The sequence below is a fragment of the Hydractinia symbiolongicarpus genome, chromosome 7, assembly GCF_029227915.1.
Source record: "Hydractinia symbiolongicarpus strain clone_291-10 chromosome 7, HSymV2.1, whole genome shotgun sequence".
Lineage (NCBI taxonomy): Eukaryota > Metazoa > Cnidaria > Hydrozoa > Anthoathecata > Hydractiniidae > Hydractinia > Hydractinia symbiolongicarpus.
In genome coordinates this window covers 18,774,686-18,790,672 of record NC_079881.1, presented here as the reverse complement: position 1 = coordinate 18,790,672, position 15,987 = coordinate 18,774,686, and the positions used below count along the sequence as shown (strand labels likewise).

The window sequence follows — 15,987 nt, the reverse complement described above, 5'->3', positions numbered from 1 at the left end:
GGTTTAAAACAATTGAATCCAAAGCACTATCTTTTGTTATAGCTGTTTCAGTAGTTTGAACTGGAACTGAAGAACTAGAGGTCATAATATTCCGTACAACTGTAACACATCCTTCGCAAATGAAGTGACTTCGCGGTCCAAAATACGTATGTAGTAGCAAATAACTCAAAATCGATCCTTTCACTGTTCGTTGTTTCGTATCATGAACATAGAAAGTTTCATCTTTCGTCACCCATTCGGCATGTTCGGTGCACTTGCATATTTTTTTACAAGAATATTTTAACATTTTTCCTGATAAAATAAAAGCAAATATATTTAATTACTTCTGACGAAAATACGCAAAAAGAAGATAATCAGAAGTAGTGAATAAATACATTAGTAGACAGAGACTTTTTTCCCCAAAAAATGACACGTGCATGTTGAGAAAATATATATTCAAAAAATAAAAGCAACTGAGTACAACGCTCTAAACAGCACAGCTTTCGGGTGTATTGCTGCGATATTCACATTTTTCTGTTCCCTCCTGCGTCTTGAAAAAGCCTTGCAATATATTAAACACGACCACAGGCTTGTTTGTAACAATTTCATATTGGCAAATAATAACTGCTCCGCCACCCCTCTCGTCCATGCCATAAAGATTGTATCTATACCCTTCGTGGGCGGCAGGTTTTTTGCTTTGTCTTGCAGGAGCCGTAGAAGTGCTGAAAAATACAAAATATCAAATACACATTGGACCTGCATAAACTAAATGGTAAACTTTTTACTCATTTTCAATTTCGAGCGCAACAAATACGCAAGTGTTAATACACGGTATAAAAATTTTTTCTTGAAGGTATGATAATTATTACAAATACTACTAGTATTCTACCAGTATAATTTTTGTGCGTTTCTTTCATCTAGAAGTTGTCTGAAAACACGGCATAGGTTTGCTGGGACACGTCCCACTATTTTACCAGCCACATCTTTCGCTAGCTGGTTTGTTTCATTCTCTTTTTTTGCAAATCTTGTAACATCTGTGTGTAAGTGATTACGAATATCATCCAAGGCTGGCATTATCACTTGCATAGCATTTTCGTCGTATAAAATTCCATTTTCTTTTTCCACAAACATTTTGATGTTAGGATGCGGATTCACTTTAAAACTATGATATCCTCTAATTGTGCTGTCAGTAACATATACAGCCTCCATTTTTCTTCTTCAGTGTTTATGTTTAGTTCTTCTGTAGTATTTTTTCCCAAGTCCGGTGTAAATTGAAACAATGGTTCATCGTAGCAATAGTCTATTTAAGCTGTACTGCATCCTAGTTAGGATGCACGTCACGTGATACAGCCTATTTAAGCGGACATTCTTAAAACTTCAAATTTAGCGGATCTCCGGGGTGCTACGAAAAAACTTATGTATTGGAGATGTTTATATGCACGAAAATATTGGATTTATTGAGTTAGATAGATGCTAAAATTCAGTTAAATGTGTGTTTTCGACGATCAAAGTTTTGTACATCAATTAAGCTGTAGAACGCCTAATTAGACTGTATGATACATCCTAATTAAGCTGACATCCAAATTAAGCTGTACAACTTAATTAAGAGGATTTCCCTGACTGGTAGAGAGGAAACTCAGTTGGTTCTGGTTTAGTAACATAAAATTGTGTACAATTCATGGATCTCCCTTTAACTATGATGAAGCTATAGGATTTTTCTGCTCTGAATTCCATGCCTTCCCACCCGAGTACCTTGGCACAGCGCGTAAGAAGTGACTGAGTTCTAGAAACACTTGGCGAAATCAGGCTAATAATAACTATGAAGGCTCTGAAAGAGGTAGCAAAATTTTGTTTGACGTAACAAAGCCTGAAACAGGGTTACTTAAGGAAGATAGTGATGTCTAGTTTTTGCTGATGACCGTCCGCGGACCTCTTCCAGGTGACCCAGCTAGACATCCATGGTACTTAGGTTCGGAAATATGGGTCGAAACCTACCTGCCATTGATTAAAATGTTTTGTTAATCTTTTTAAATGTTGTGTCCTTTTTATTTTTTTAATCTATTCTTGGAAAAAAGGGAGAATTGTGCTTTTAGAGGCATTTGCTCTAGAGGACTACAGCCTCTAGCTTATTTCCAAAGATCTAACAGGTTGAGTTCATCATTGCGGTGGCTAGCCAAATCATTTTCTTCCTATCCCTCAATGTTTGTGAGGCTAGTCATGTAAAAAATGCACATCTGTATTGCTACACGAAAAAGTCTATTTCAAAATTTTAATGCCGTAAAGGGATGTTCTGTTCCAGCAGAAGAAAAATTACAAACGCCATGAAGTCTGATTGATATCCAAAATTAAATATGTTAGTTATTACCAAATGTGGATATATGTCCAGATTTCATGAAGAAAACGTATTTTGCCCTCTTTTTCTGACAAATTGCTTTAATACAATATCTTAAGAAGGATAAAAATTGTTGCAAAATATATTACCAAACTTTACGCCAGCAAGGGGGTTTGACTGTACCAGGTCCTATCTTTGGAGAGTGACGACTCCACTTATTACCCCAGTCAAAAAGAAAAAAAAACAAAAGAAAAGTTTTCATTCTTATGCTAGCTTTCTGAAAGGAGGGCAAATGAATATCTGGAAAGACAGATAGACACTGGGAAAGACTAGTTCTCTTTTTGTTTTTTGTTAGTTTGTTTGTTTGTTTGTTTTTTGTGTGTGTACGTTTGTGTTTGTGTATGTTTGTGCTGTTTGTCTCGCATGCATTTGTGTTAATTTAAACATCACTCCCTATTGACAGTTACCAGTTATAAGTGAAGTATTCAACAATAGATAGGTAGTACTTACACGCAAGGGGTCAATAGGTTGAGTTGTGGGATGGCATGAAAAACATGCCTGCTGAGCCCGCAATAAAGTTGGCAGCCCCAACCCAATTGTTATCTGTCCCACCCACCAAGCTTAGGCCGGCCCGTCGGATTTATTTTGGTTCTACAAAAAATCCAAATCTATTTAACCATGATTTTCCAAATGTTATTGACCCAGACCGTATCAGGACTACCCCTTCGGATATCTATATGATGTCTATATAATGAGTCGCTCTTCACCACAGTTCTGTAGGGAGGCTAAGTTGGCTAACTTAGTCTACAGGGTTAACAATCCTGCTATAGCTGATGTTAGGAAGAAGCTATATAAGGGGTTGTCATTTCTATCTTCTTGTTTCCGTGACTTTACATCAACGTACATTACTTCACTGTATTCAGGCTGGTCCTGACCTACGGATGGTCCGAAGCTGGTGGCTGGTCCGAAGCCAACATGTAAGGCTGAGTGTTGGGATCCCGTAACACATGTGGAAAGCTACTGCCAGGTTCACAAGTCCGAGCGGGTAGTTGTCTGCTCCTATTTATAGTTTTATATTTATTTAATTATTTATTTGCAGATTCTTAAATTGGACACTACGTTCCCGAAATTAAAATCAAGGGAAAAACTATTTTTATCTCTAAATACAGCTTGGGCAATTAAAACTCGGGTTGATTGGTTTATTTTGAATTGTAATTGTTGTTCTGAGTGAATTAATATTTAACATAATTTTATGTCCTTGTGGTATCCGTGAGCTGTTTACAATTTCGGGAACATCAAAATTTATGTCGCCTACCAAACCCCCGTCAAACGTTGGTATTAACCCTGAGAGCAAGCCCTTGATATGTTGACTAAAACGCATGTAATTCACCTAATTTCACCAACAACATCAATTATCTATCTACAAAATACAGTTTTTTTGGAGAGCAGAATGTCCTCTGCAAGTATAACAAGGCAAGTCTTCGTTGCTCTTTTAAACAGCACCGAAAACCGTTTTCGCGAGAGCACGATCTATAGCTTTATTTTTCTTTGCAACACGATGTTGAGACATCAATGGGCAAAAATGGTTACCTGGACATCCTCGGTAGTGTTATATATGTAATACATGTAAAGCGTGTCTCGTTTATTTCTAAAACGAGACAAAATCCGTATTTTCAATTTTGGGAACATGATGTTTTGGAATGCGCATTGTCAAAACACAGGTATAACAGGATGTAGTCCTGACATTGCTAAACTGTCTCAAGCTAGGAGCAATCTCCTTAAAACGGACAGATTTTAAAGTTTCTTCACACAACGCAACAATCTCAGACTCGTCAAGCCGCTTTATATCGCACGCATTAAAAAATTGCGTTAATTGCTCCAAATCTTTTTTCCGCCGACCTTTCTTTTGTTTTCTGCGATATAGGGCAACCCAGTCTGTACACGTTACATTAAGACTCGCACATTTGTGGACATATTCTTTCAAAGCCACAGGTTCATCATGGACTACAAACATGTAAAAACATCGCAACGAAGTTACGTAAGCCTTTACTGTGACTGGTAGTTCATCAATTTTAGTTTCAGATTTACACGTCCTAATTTGTTCTGAAGGTATATTAGTGTTGATATATATGGTCTTAGGAGAGCATTTTCGAAGTTCAGGTAAACAATGATACACTGCTTCTTGCAAAAGAAATTGCCTGGATGTGGCATAAGCAGACGCTAACTTTTACATGGCTTCTTTAGACTTCAACTTCATATTTTTAATTTCTTTTGAACCTTGTGGCAATGCTTGAGATGAATCAGATTCAGATTTTGAGAAATACAGTGGAATCCCGTTAAAGCGGACACCATTGGGGCCAAAAAAAACTGTCCGCTTTAACGGGATGTCCGCTTTATAGAGAGTTTGTGTCAAATTTTATTTTAGATGGGATTTTGACCGAAAAAGGTGTTTTATGCTTTACTGGGCTTAAAGTAAGAAGTTAAGAGGCTAGGATTTGAGGGTATATAAGCTATATTCAGAAACATTAATCAAACTTTACAAGAAAACGTCTTTGATAGAGGCTTGCTTCTTGCATTTAATTTGTAGATCCTCAATCTTTTTTGTAACTGCCGTCAGCATTTTTTGACTTTCTTCATCGAAGACTGTACAACGGCGCATTTTGTCCAACGTTGTGATGATTTATTTGCAGCTCAGATTCGTCCATGTTCCAAATGTTATCCAAAGAGTAGCCTTCAATCAACTCGTTTACCCTCTCTATCCAAGAAGAAACGGTTTCTGTAGATACATCACCAGCCTCGCCAACAATGCGACGTTCTTTGATTGAGAAGGTGGATTTCCAGCGATCTAACCAGCCATCAGAAGCTTTGAAATCGTCAAATTTACTGCTCTTTAGTTGCTCTTTTATTGCAATCGCCTCCTCTTTCAACATAACACCATTTGGGTAGATGTTAGAAGCAGTACATCTTTGGTACCATTCGAATAAAATTTCATTCAACTTATGGTACTTTCCATGACGATCACGTTTCTTGTCTTTTTCACGAAACATTTCATATTGAGTACGAATTTTCTTTTCATTCTTAAAGATCGTAGCTGCTGCTGTTTTCCCGATACTGTGAATATCTGCAAATTTTCTGCATCCAAAGTTCGGGTTTTTCTTAGCAAAATCCAAAAACTTAATATTTTCATCTAATGTTAAAGTTTTTTTTTGAAATTTACCAGCAAGCTGCTGCTTCGACAACCTCTCTCTTCCCGTCGCCATGTTGAAATAACTAGACTTGTTGTATGTTCGATTTTCCAACAATTTCAAAATAAAAACATTCGAATTTTTAATGATTGCGAAGAAGTCACAATGCAATGTCTTTCAATGACATTAAACAACAGATTGAGAGAACAAACCAACAGACAAGACAGCGAGAAAACGATACGAGATACGAGAAAAACAACAACAACAACGAAAAACATGTCTACCATTCAAAACATGTCTACCAGTCAAGAGATGTTGCTTTAAGAAGAAGAATTTCTTGATTGAAATGTTACTCAAAAATATTGATGAAGAGATAGAAGTAATTATTATAAAACAGAAGGAGTATTGTTTTAAATCTTTCGTTCGAAGATACCATGCTTATATGGACATTTAGACACCGAAAGTCGACGATGAAAATCTCTGTTTGAAACCAGAAAGCGATAATGAACATGATAGCTTTGCAGTTGCTGTTTTGCTGGAAGGAAAAGTCGTTGGACATGTTCCAATGAATTTAAGCAAATTGTTCAATAAATTTCTAAAAATCCCAAGCTGTACAATCAGATGCAAAGTCACTGGGAAACGCGTGAACCGTGGGGCAGGTTATGGTCTCGAAATTCCAGTGCATTACGCACTCATTGGCCCTGCCAAAGCTGTGTCTTTTACAGAAAGGTGTATTAAAAAGATTTTAGACTCTGTTGATAAAAAAGTTAGAAAATGTCTGAAATAAGAATAAAAATTTCGTTGCAAAATCTTTGTTTCCATTTTTTGTTTTGTACTGTCCGCTTTATAGCGAGAATATTCATTCGGTGCAAAATAAATCATCCGCTTTAACGAGTGTCCGCTTTATGACTGTCCGCTTCATAGAGAGTTTTTTATAAGAGTTTGACTTAAAATCAGTCCGTTTCAAGTGCTAGTGTCCGCTTTAACGGACTGTCCGCTTTAACGAGCTGTCCGCTTTAACGGGCTGTCTGCTTTAGAGGGTGTCCGCTTTAACGGGATTCCACTGTATGCAGCCATGTACGACACGGCTTTGTAGTAATTGAAAACCAGCTGCAAATCCATATTCGCTTTCCATGCTCTCAACATCACAGGATTGTAATTATTGATAAAACAGGAATTAGGAGACCTGTACAGATGAACCTCAAAATCATTTGAGAGGGACAATGATTTATAATATTAATTTTCAGTTATATGTAATTCATCTAGAATTTCTTTTATGCTTTTGTGTTCAATATATTAACTTTACTTTAAAACGTATTGCATTGCGTTGTTCTATCGATCCCTATATTGCCAAAGGTTACAAGCCCGCAGCAACAACAACAGCATCAACAACGAAGGCCAACTGTGGATAAAAGTCACTCACACTCGGACCCAGAACCGCCTACCAACAACACTCCAGCAAAACCATCTCATGCTGGTCTGATTAATAAAGGGAATACATGCTATGCTAATTCTATCCTGCAAGCATTATCTGTAACTCCTTCACTTTGGTCACAAAGTGCATCGGAGTCCTCTTTTGTTTCCCCCCTGGCCAAGTCCGTCTTGCTGACTATGTCTCTGTTGTCTAAACCCACCTCAGTTGTAGACCCTTCCCCCTTTCTCCGAGCGTTACAACGTAAGATGTCCAATGCTAGGAACAACCCATTCAATATTAACACACAGCAGGATGTTCCTGAGATCCTACCTCATGTATTAAACGAGTTGACAGGGCCATCAGTTATCGCTAACAATATTATTAGCAACAAAGTAACTACAACAATATCTTGTAATTCATGCCTCTTTTCTTCCAGTAGGGAGGAAAGTATGTCCATTCTGCCACTCCCTGTTTCAAACAACATGACAGGCTACATTAAAGCTTTTTTGCAACCAGAATATATGTCTGGAAATGACAGATGGATGTGCCCACAGTACTCTTCCCTTCAAGACAGTACCCGGGAAACTGTCTTCACCCAGTGTGGAGATATACTGATCATCCAACTGAAAAGGTTTAACTGTATCCAAGGAAGATCTGTGAAAAATAAAAAATTTGTTTCTTGCCTCGCCCAACACTAAAACGACACACTAAAAGTTTATTCCCATCCTGCGGAGGCATTCAGGCACACTGGCGGCTGGTTACTACTGGGCTTTCATAAGAGATCAGGGTGTTAATACATGGTTAAAATGTGATGATAGGGCAGTGATTAGTGTCAAGCCATCTGATCTAGATAACTCCACAGTGTATGTGTTATTTTTTGTCAAAATTTAAATAATTACCCCAGTCAGAAATAAAAACAAATTCAAATAAAAATGAGTTAGCAATGGGTTTGATCATAGTAGGTCTTGTCTTTCGAGAGTGACGACTCCACTTATTACCCCAGCAAAAAAAATGTTAGCAGGGGGGGTTGATCACACATGATCTTGTCTTTGGAGAGTAACGACTCCACTTTTTACCTGAGTTAAAAGCAAAGAATAGCACAGTTGAACAGAAAGTGGTCAAAGTTTACTTTAGGAAGATAGGGATGTCTAGTTTCTGCTGATGACCGTCCGCGGACCTCTTCGAGGTGACCCAGCTAGACATCCAGGGTACTTAGGTTTCAGAAATGGGTCGAAACCTACCCGCCCTTGGTTAAATTTCTGTTCATCTTTTCAAATGTGTTGTGTCCTTTTTATTTTTTTGTATTTTTTTTTTAATTAATTAGGAGAATTGTGCTTTTAGAGGCATTTTCTCTAGAGGAGTACAACCTCTAGCTTATTTCCAAAGACCTAACAGGTTGAATTTATCATTGCTAGCCACTTCTTTGTAAATTATTTTCTCTCACAATGCAACTAATGTTGGGATACATTAAAACTGAATATCATAGGCGTTGAAAAGCCCTGCGCGTAATATATTTCTTTTCAGAAGGTACAATAAAAATGCCAAAGTTGCATTTTCTGTCATGTCCGCATTATGAAAAAATCTGTTTCACGACCCAGAAATGTCCAGAAAAACAGGAATTGAATCAGAAAAATAGTATGGTGTAAGATTTTGGATGTTACTAAATGTCTCAAGTCCTAAATCCGCTGTAAAAATTAACTTTCTCAGATTCGGAATGGGTGTTATGTACATAGAGACGGCTTCCGTAATTGCTTCGGCTTTTGATATTCATTTTTATTTTGCAAACATTTTAAGAATTGCGTCTTGTGACAGTTAACTCTTTGGAAAAAGGCAGAATTGTGTCCTTTTGTAAGCATATTCTTTAGAGGCGTTGTTGTTGTCGTTGCCGTTGTTGTTGTTATCATCATTCATCATTATACAGGTTAACTACTTCAAAAAATTACAATGTTAATGCTGAAATAAACTTTTGCTTTGTTATGAAAAACACAAGATACAATTGACGGATACAATTGAAAATGCACAGCAAAGATTAATGTAAAAAAGAAAATAATCATAGTTTTTGACTAGCTTCTGTTTTAACTCAAGGTAGACAAAGCAGTGAGTTATTTTATAACTTTCCTTTTTCTTATTTTACATATAATACATTCGGGACAGTTGATAACTAAACCGTTCTCTAATTTCATGCTGCTAATCAATTTAAAAAACATTAAAGGAAATTGAGAAAACACTAGTTCTTTTTAATAAACAGTTTTAAATAAAATTTAAAACGTGTAAAGCGTAACACTGAGAATGATGAGTTGTTTTAATAGCTTTTCACTCCTTCTAGTGAATATGTCTGTCTGGTTGTAACGTCACAAACATATGTTGCATGTTGTAATGGTGTTCGTTAGCTCACTTTTTGGTATAATTATGTTATTTTTATTTTCAAATATCTAGAGAATTAAGAAGTAGGCAAAATAAAAATTTTTTTTCGTTGTTTTGTAATATGAACTTTTTATTTTCTGCATGGAAGGATCCCTGTAAACCATAATGTGAATGTGCTCGTGTTTTAAAATTTTCAACATAAAACCTGTTTAAAGCACAAATAAAATAGAACCCAGGATCAAAACGTTTAACAGTAAAAACGAGACACGTGTTATCTTTTTATATTTTACTTTTTGGAACTATTTTCATTAAAACTACTGAACTGTACTAATTCAACTAAATTATATGCACGCAGAAAATCTAAAAATATTTATTTTGAAATTTTTAAAGTCTATACATCTTCATCATTATTTCTGTTTGGATCTATCTCATCCAGTTTAATTCTGTTCTCACATGTTTTTAAATTTTGATAAATCTGTGATATTTAGGGGGTATAGTATTGATTCCACATAAGATTAATAGATCTTTTTTTAATGCTGTTGTGCCTGGTAACTCGCCATTATGTCAACTCCTGAATTGGGTTCTTGCGACGTGGTACTGTTCCAATTATAGCAGCATGAAAAGGTTCACTGAGGTTGTGCTTGTATAACATCATTATGTTATCACCACTCATTGGCTCTTTAAATCTCACATGTTTGATTAATTTATAACTGTCTGTTTTTGTATCTTCTAGATTTCTTTGCAGTGGTTAAGATATCGCAAAAAACATCCTGACTCATTATTTTTAAATTATAAGGTTTTTTTTACATGCAAACTGGATGATCGTTTCCCATTGGTAAAGATGGTGAATTTCCATTCCTTTTTTAGCATTTACGATGCAGGCATAAATACTATCATAAGCATTCTATGCATGTCTTTTTTCTAAGTAAATCAGATCAACTGATTTCAGATTACGGATATTAATTGTTGCTAAAAAAGCACTTGGTTAATCATTCTGTTTTGTTTTTTTTGTTTTTTGTTGTTGTTTTTTTGACCTGGACAGTTTTCAGAAAATAGAATGCCTTACATCAGTGCTTTTTACATTGTCATTTAAATAATGGTAGATAGAGCTGCCTATTTCGCGTGAGCCTCTTTTTGCTATGGTTTGGTTCCAACTATAACAATAGCCCTGCTACTAAGTCCATTACTTAAAAATTATAGGCAGCAAAATTTTGCTTATAAAAGAATGACGAATGTTCTCCGAATGTAACAGTAAGAATCTTCTGCAAATCAAATAGCAAACACTTTACTGTCTCCTGATTATTAGAGATTGTTAATCTCTCGTGACAAGGTTTTGTTTCCTTGATGATCTTGGTATTTTTTTCCCAATAAGTTTAAAATTCTATGCAGATTTCACATCTATCTTTTTTAGGTTTGTGGAAACCCATCTTAAATTTCATATTGAAAACACGGCGATATTTTTGCTCTCCAACATTCACTTTTGGTCTGCTTTTGCAACAAAGCTCATACATCGTCCAAATGATAAGATCAGATCTTAGGTAATGCCTATTTGATTGAGCCCTAATGTAATGTCCTTCTATAACAGGAAAATTTTTTATATGTTGGATAATTTCAACATCTTCGTCTTCTTTAGGATTTTTTGTTTTGCCCCTTTGGTCACCGTGAACAATCTGTCATTTGTGAGTATTGCGAACCATCTTTTTCTGACACATTTAGAGTATTAAAGAACATTGTCTTACAAAAAGTGAGATTATATATACTATACGATGATTTTGTTTAGCACGTGCTCCGCTCCCCCTTGATCTTTTTTTCTTTAGAACAAATATGTGCCTTGAAATAAATTCACGCTGTTTTGCAAATCACTATAAGACCAAAAATCAGCAAAAACAATCAACCGCTCATGTTCATTCACTGATATACTGCGATTTTTCCTACATGTTTGATCACAAGGCTGCTTCATAGCTCTGGTAGATCTTTTTGGAAAAGCAGGATCACCTGCTTTTCTGTAACGGCTATAACTTTGTCCATGATCACGTTTTTGCTTTCTGATAGATCTTTCGCTTAAATCTGGTTGTCGTTTTCTTTTTTACCCCTTGAAACCTCTTTTCCAGTTTCTTCTTCATCAGGTTCAATTGCTCTTTAAAGAGTTTTGGGATCCATTGTTTTAAATTTTCTGGTACAGCGAAGAAATATAAGTACCAGAACAATGAATATCCGCATCAATTGCTCTTCTAGCAAAAAAACCTTTTTATGAAACATTTGTTATAACCAAGGATTAACACTTTATTATGAACGACACTTGAATTGTCATAAATTTTTTTAGCAACAAAGATGTTTGTTGACCAGTAAGTAAAAGTTTTCCCTTCGCTCCTCTATAGATAAAAAATGAAAAATAGAAAAGTTATACTTAAATTGATAATCTAATAGCATATTATGTATAATTCATTCAAAGCAAAGTTAAAAGAATTAAGCAAAGTCGTTATACCTTGATTGACAGGAACATCACCAGGTGTTGCGTCACCTTTGTCATTTACTTCCTCTACATTCTCTATCTAGTCTCAGCTTTCGATTCTTCCAAGCTAAAGTTCAAGGATTTCCAAGCTGTCCTACATTCTCGTAGAAATGCTTCTTCTCCTGGGCTGAACCAAATTCCTTACACAGTATATAAGAATTGTCCTCATATTGCATCGTTTCTGTTTAACATTTTTCAAGCTTGTCTAAAGAAGTCTTTTATTCCTGTGCAATGGAGAATTGCATCAGAACTTTATATACCTAAAAACAACACACCTTGTCCATCCAACATAAAGGATTTTCGCCCCATAGCTCTTCTGAATGTTGAAGGAAAGCTCTTTTTTAGTTTGATTTCCAAGCGGTTAGAATCGCATATTATAAAGAAAAACAACTTCATTAATACTTCCATTCAGAAAGGTTGTATGGAAAAAGTTCCGGGTTGCTGGGAACACATGTCTATTGTTTGGTCCACACTTAAGAATGCGAAGGCACAACATTCTTCACTTTAAGCCATATGGCTTGATATTGCTAATGCGTACCCTTCAGTTCCGCACAAGCTGATTTTTATGGCTCTCAGACGCTATTGTGTACCAGAATCATGGATAAGGCTCATACAGCTATACTACGACAGCCTGTGGAGTAAGTCTTTCTCGGCTTCTGCTCCTTCCAGTTGGCATCAACACTGTAGGGGAATTTTTATCGGCTGTACACTTTCCATTATACCATTTCTTGCAGCTATAAATGTTATTATTGAGTATGTATGTGTTACCCCCAGCCTTATTGATACTGAAAATAATATAAACAAAATCCCAGACCAACCCCCAATAAAAGCTTTTATGGATGATATGTTCTTAATGTCCAATGTAATGTTCTTAATTGATTGGGTAGGCATGTCGTTTAGGCCTTCTAAATCACGCAGCATTGTTATTGATAAGGGAAAAGTCGTCCAAAGTTCACCGTTTACAGTTGGCAGCGAAAAAATTCCATTCATTCATTCTAATCCAATTAGGTTTTTAGGCAGAACAATAAACTCATCCTTGTCTGATTCTGCTGCAATACAAGAATTTCTAAATGATGCCGAAGACAAATTTATGGCTATAGACAGGTCCTTTCATAAAGGGGGCCATAAGGTTTGGTTTTTACACCATCTGTTAATTCCCAGAATCCGCTGGCCATTATTAATTTATGAAGTTTCTCTATCTACTATCACAAAACTGGAGCAAAGATTTTCTGTTTTCATTAGGAAATGGTTAAAACTACATCATTCAATTTCCAACATTTCCTTATATTCCTCGACATCGCCTTGTCCTCTTCACCTGAAAAGTCTTGCATCTGTTCTCAAATCTACCAAAATCAGTGGACATCTGTTACTAAGAGATTCTGTCGACCCTTATGTGTCTAAGTGCGTACCAGATTTGAAAGCTGGTAATTGGAAAGTTAGTGAGGCAGTTCTTTCGGCGGATAGTCAGCTCAATTTCAAAAGGATTTTAGGTTTGCATCAGACTGGTCGAGCTGGCTTAGGGCTCTTAGACCACAAAAATATACCATCAAAAGGCACTTATGCTTACCGAAAGCTTGTTTCCAATATCATTGAAGAAAATGAAGAAGATATTTACCATGCCAGAGCTGTACAGTTGCATTTGCAAGGCAATTGATTGATTGATTGATTTAATTTGTTTACCGTCGGTTATTATATACAATAGTTCTTTAAAAAAATAATATTTTGCAAAAAACTAATCAAAACCGACCAAATATTTTTATATATTTACAATTTAGATGAAAACTATAATAAATAAATAATGAATAAATAATAAATAAAAGATAAACATTCCCCCTCTCCCATTTTCGTATTGATTACGCAAGTTATGGAATCAATTGCCGACACTCTGTGCATAAACAGTGAGAGCCATTCCATTTTTTAATCATTTGCTTAAATTTAACTAGATCTTCGCAACTCTTCGTATGAAAAGGAAGTTTATTCCAAACTTTTGGGGCTAAACATCGCAAACTGTTTAGACCAAAGGTGCTTGTTTTTACACTGATGGTTTTTAGGTTGTCCATGTTTTGACTTCTTACTGGCCTATCAGTTTCCTCAAAAAGGAAAATATCTTTTATGAAAGAAGGACTGATGTTTCTCCGAATTTTAAATATTTCTATGCATAAATATCTGTGCCTTAGTAATTCCATATAATGTTTATTTGGGAGGCAATCAACTGGTCTTGGGTCATCATGAATAAAACTTAAAGCCCTGTTGTGGAGTTTTTCAATTTTCAAAAGAGATTTCGAAGAAGAGAAATGCCAACCTAAGGGACAATAATTAAAATTTGCATACACGAAGCTTTGTGCTAAAATAAAAAATTGGATCAATTGGACCAATTGGACGAAATGGTGCTCTTATGTGAAAAATGATTTATCTTGGAGAACAATTCTTTCACTGCCACAATGTCTAACTTCCTTTTGTATAGGGGCAACCTACGACACCCTTCCCTCTCCAACCAATCTTGTGAGATGGGGAATTGAGAAAGAGAAAAGTTGCATTCTGTGCAAGAAACCATCCTCAAATGTCTCTCACATATTGGGTGCCTGTAGGACCTCCCTTACGCAGGGTAGATACACATACCGTCATGACTCGGTTTTAATAGTTTTGGTTAAGGCATTAAAAGAGTTTTTGGTATCATATGAACCTCTTAAGGTTTCCAAGTGCAACAAAATTAATTTCATTCCGGCCGGTCAATCACCATCTAAAAAGAGGCATACAAAGTGTCCAGGCCTTCTTCACCTTGCTTCCGATTGGAAAATACTGTCAGATTTAGATTCCGTTTAGGTTGTTCCACCATACATTGCAATAACACAACTACGCCCAGACGTGTTATTAATATCCAGTTCTTCCAAAACTGTAATTATGTTAGAACTGACTTGTCCATGTGAAGAGAACACGGAATATTGGCACAAACGAAAGCTTAGCAAATATTTTTCACTTTGTTATGCTAGCCTTCTGAAAGGAGGGCAAATGAATATCTGGAAAGACAGATAGACACTGGGAAAGACTAGTTCTCTTTTTGTTTTTTGTTTGTTTGTTTGTTTGTTTGTTTTTTGTGTGTGTACGTTTGTGTTTGTGTATGTTTGTGCTGTTTGTCTCGCATGCATTTGTGTTAATTTAAACATCACTCCCTATTGACAGTTACCAGTTATAAGTGAAGTATTCAACAATAGACAGGTAGTACTTACACGCAAGGGGTCAATAGGTTGAGTTGTGGGATGGCATGAAAAACATGCCTGCTGAGCCCGCAATAAAGTTGGCAGCCCCAACCCAATTGTTATCTGTCGCACCCACCAAGCTTAGGCCGGCCCGTCGGATTTATTTTGGTTCTACAAAAAATCCAAATCTATTTAACCATGATTTTCCAAATGTTATTGACCCAGACCGTATAAGGACTACCCCTTCGGATATCTATATGATGTCTATATAATGAGACGCTCTTCACCACAGTTCTGTAGGGAGGCTAAGTTGGCTAACTTAGTCTACAGGGTTAACAATCCTGCTATAGCTGATGTTAGGAAGAAGCTATAAAAGGGGTTGTCATTTCTATCTTCTTGTTTCCGTGACTTTACATCAACGTACATTACTTCACTGTATTCAGGCTGGTCCTGACCTACGGATGGTCCGAAGCTGGTGGCTGGTCCGACGCAAGCATGTAAGGCTGAGTGTTGGGATCCCGTAACACATGTGGAAAGCTACTGCCAGGTTCACAAGTCCGAGCGGGTAGTTGTCTGCTCCTATTTATAGTTTTATATTTATTTAATTATTTATTTGCAGATTCTTAAATTGGACACTACGTTCCCGAAATTAAAATCAAGGGAAAAACTATTTTTATCTCTAAATACAGCTTGGGCAATTAAAACTCGGGTTGATTGGTTTATTTTGAATTGTAATTGTTGTTCTGAGTGAATTAATATTTAACATAATTTTATGTCCTTGTGGTATCCGTGAGCTGTTTACAATTTCGGGAACATCAAAATTTATGTCGCCTACCAAACCCCCGTCAAACGTTGGTATTAACCCTGAGAGCAAGCCCTTGATATGTTGACTAAAACGCATGTAATTCACCTAATTTCACCAACAACATCAATTATCTATCTACAAAATACAGTTTTTTTGGAGAGCAGAATGTCCTCTGCAAGTATAACAAGGCAAGTCTTCG

The 15,987-nt window shown here is 36.2% G+C and overlaps 1 protein-coding gene across 1 annotated transcript in view; it reads right to left on the bottom strand.

Moving 5' to 3' along the window:
• Window positions 1-15,987, bottom strand: part of LOC130649485 (uncharacterized) — a 56,915-nt gene that overhangs the window by 2,518 nt on the left and 38,410 nt on the right. The gene's annotated exons all lie outside the window — the stretch shown is intronic.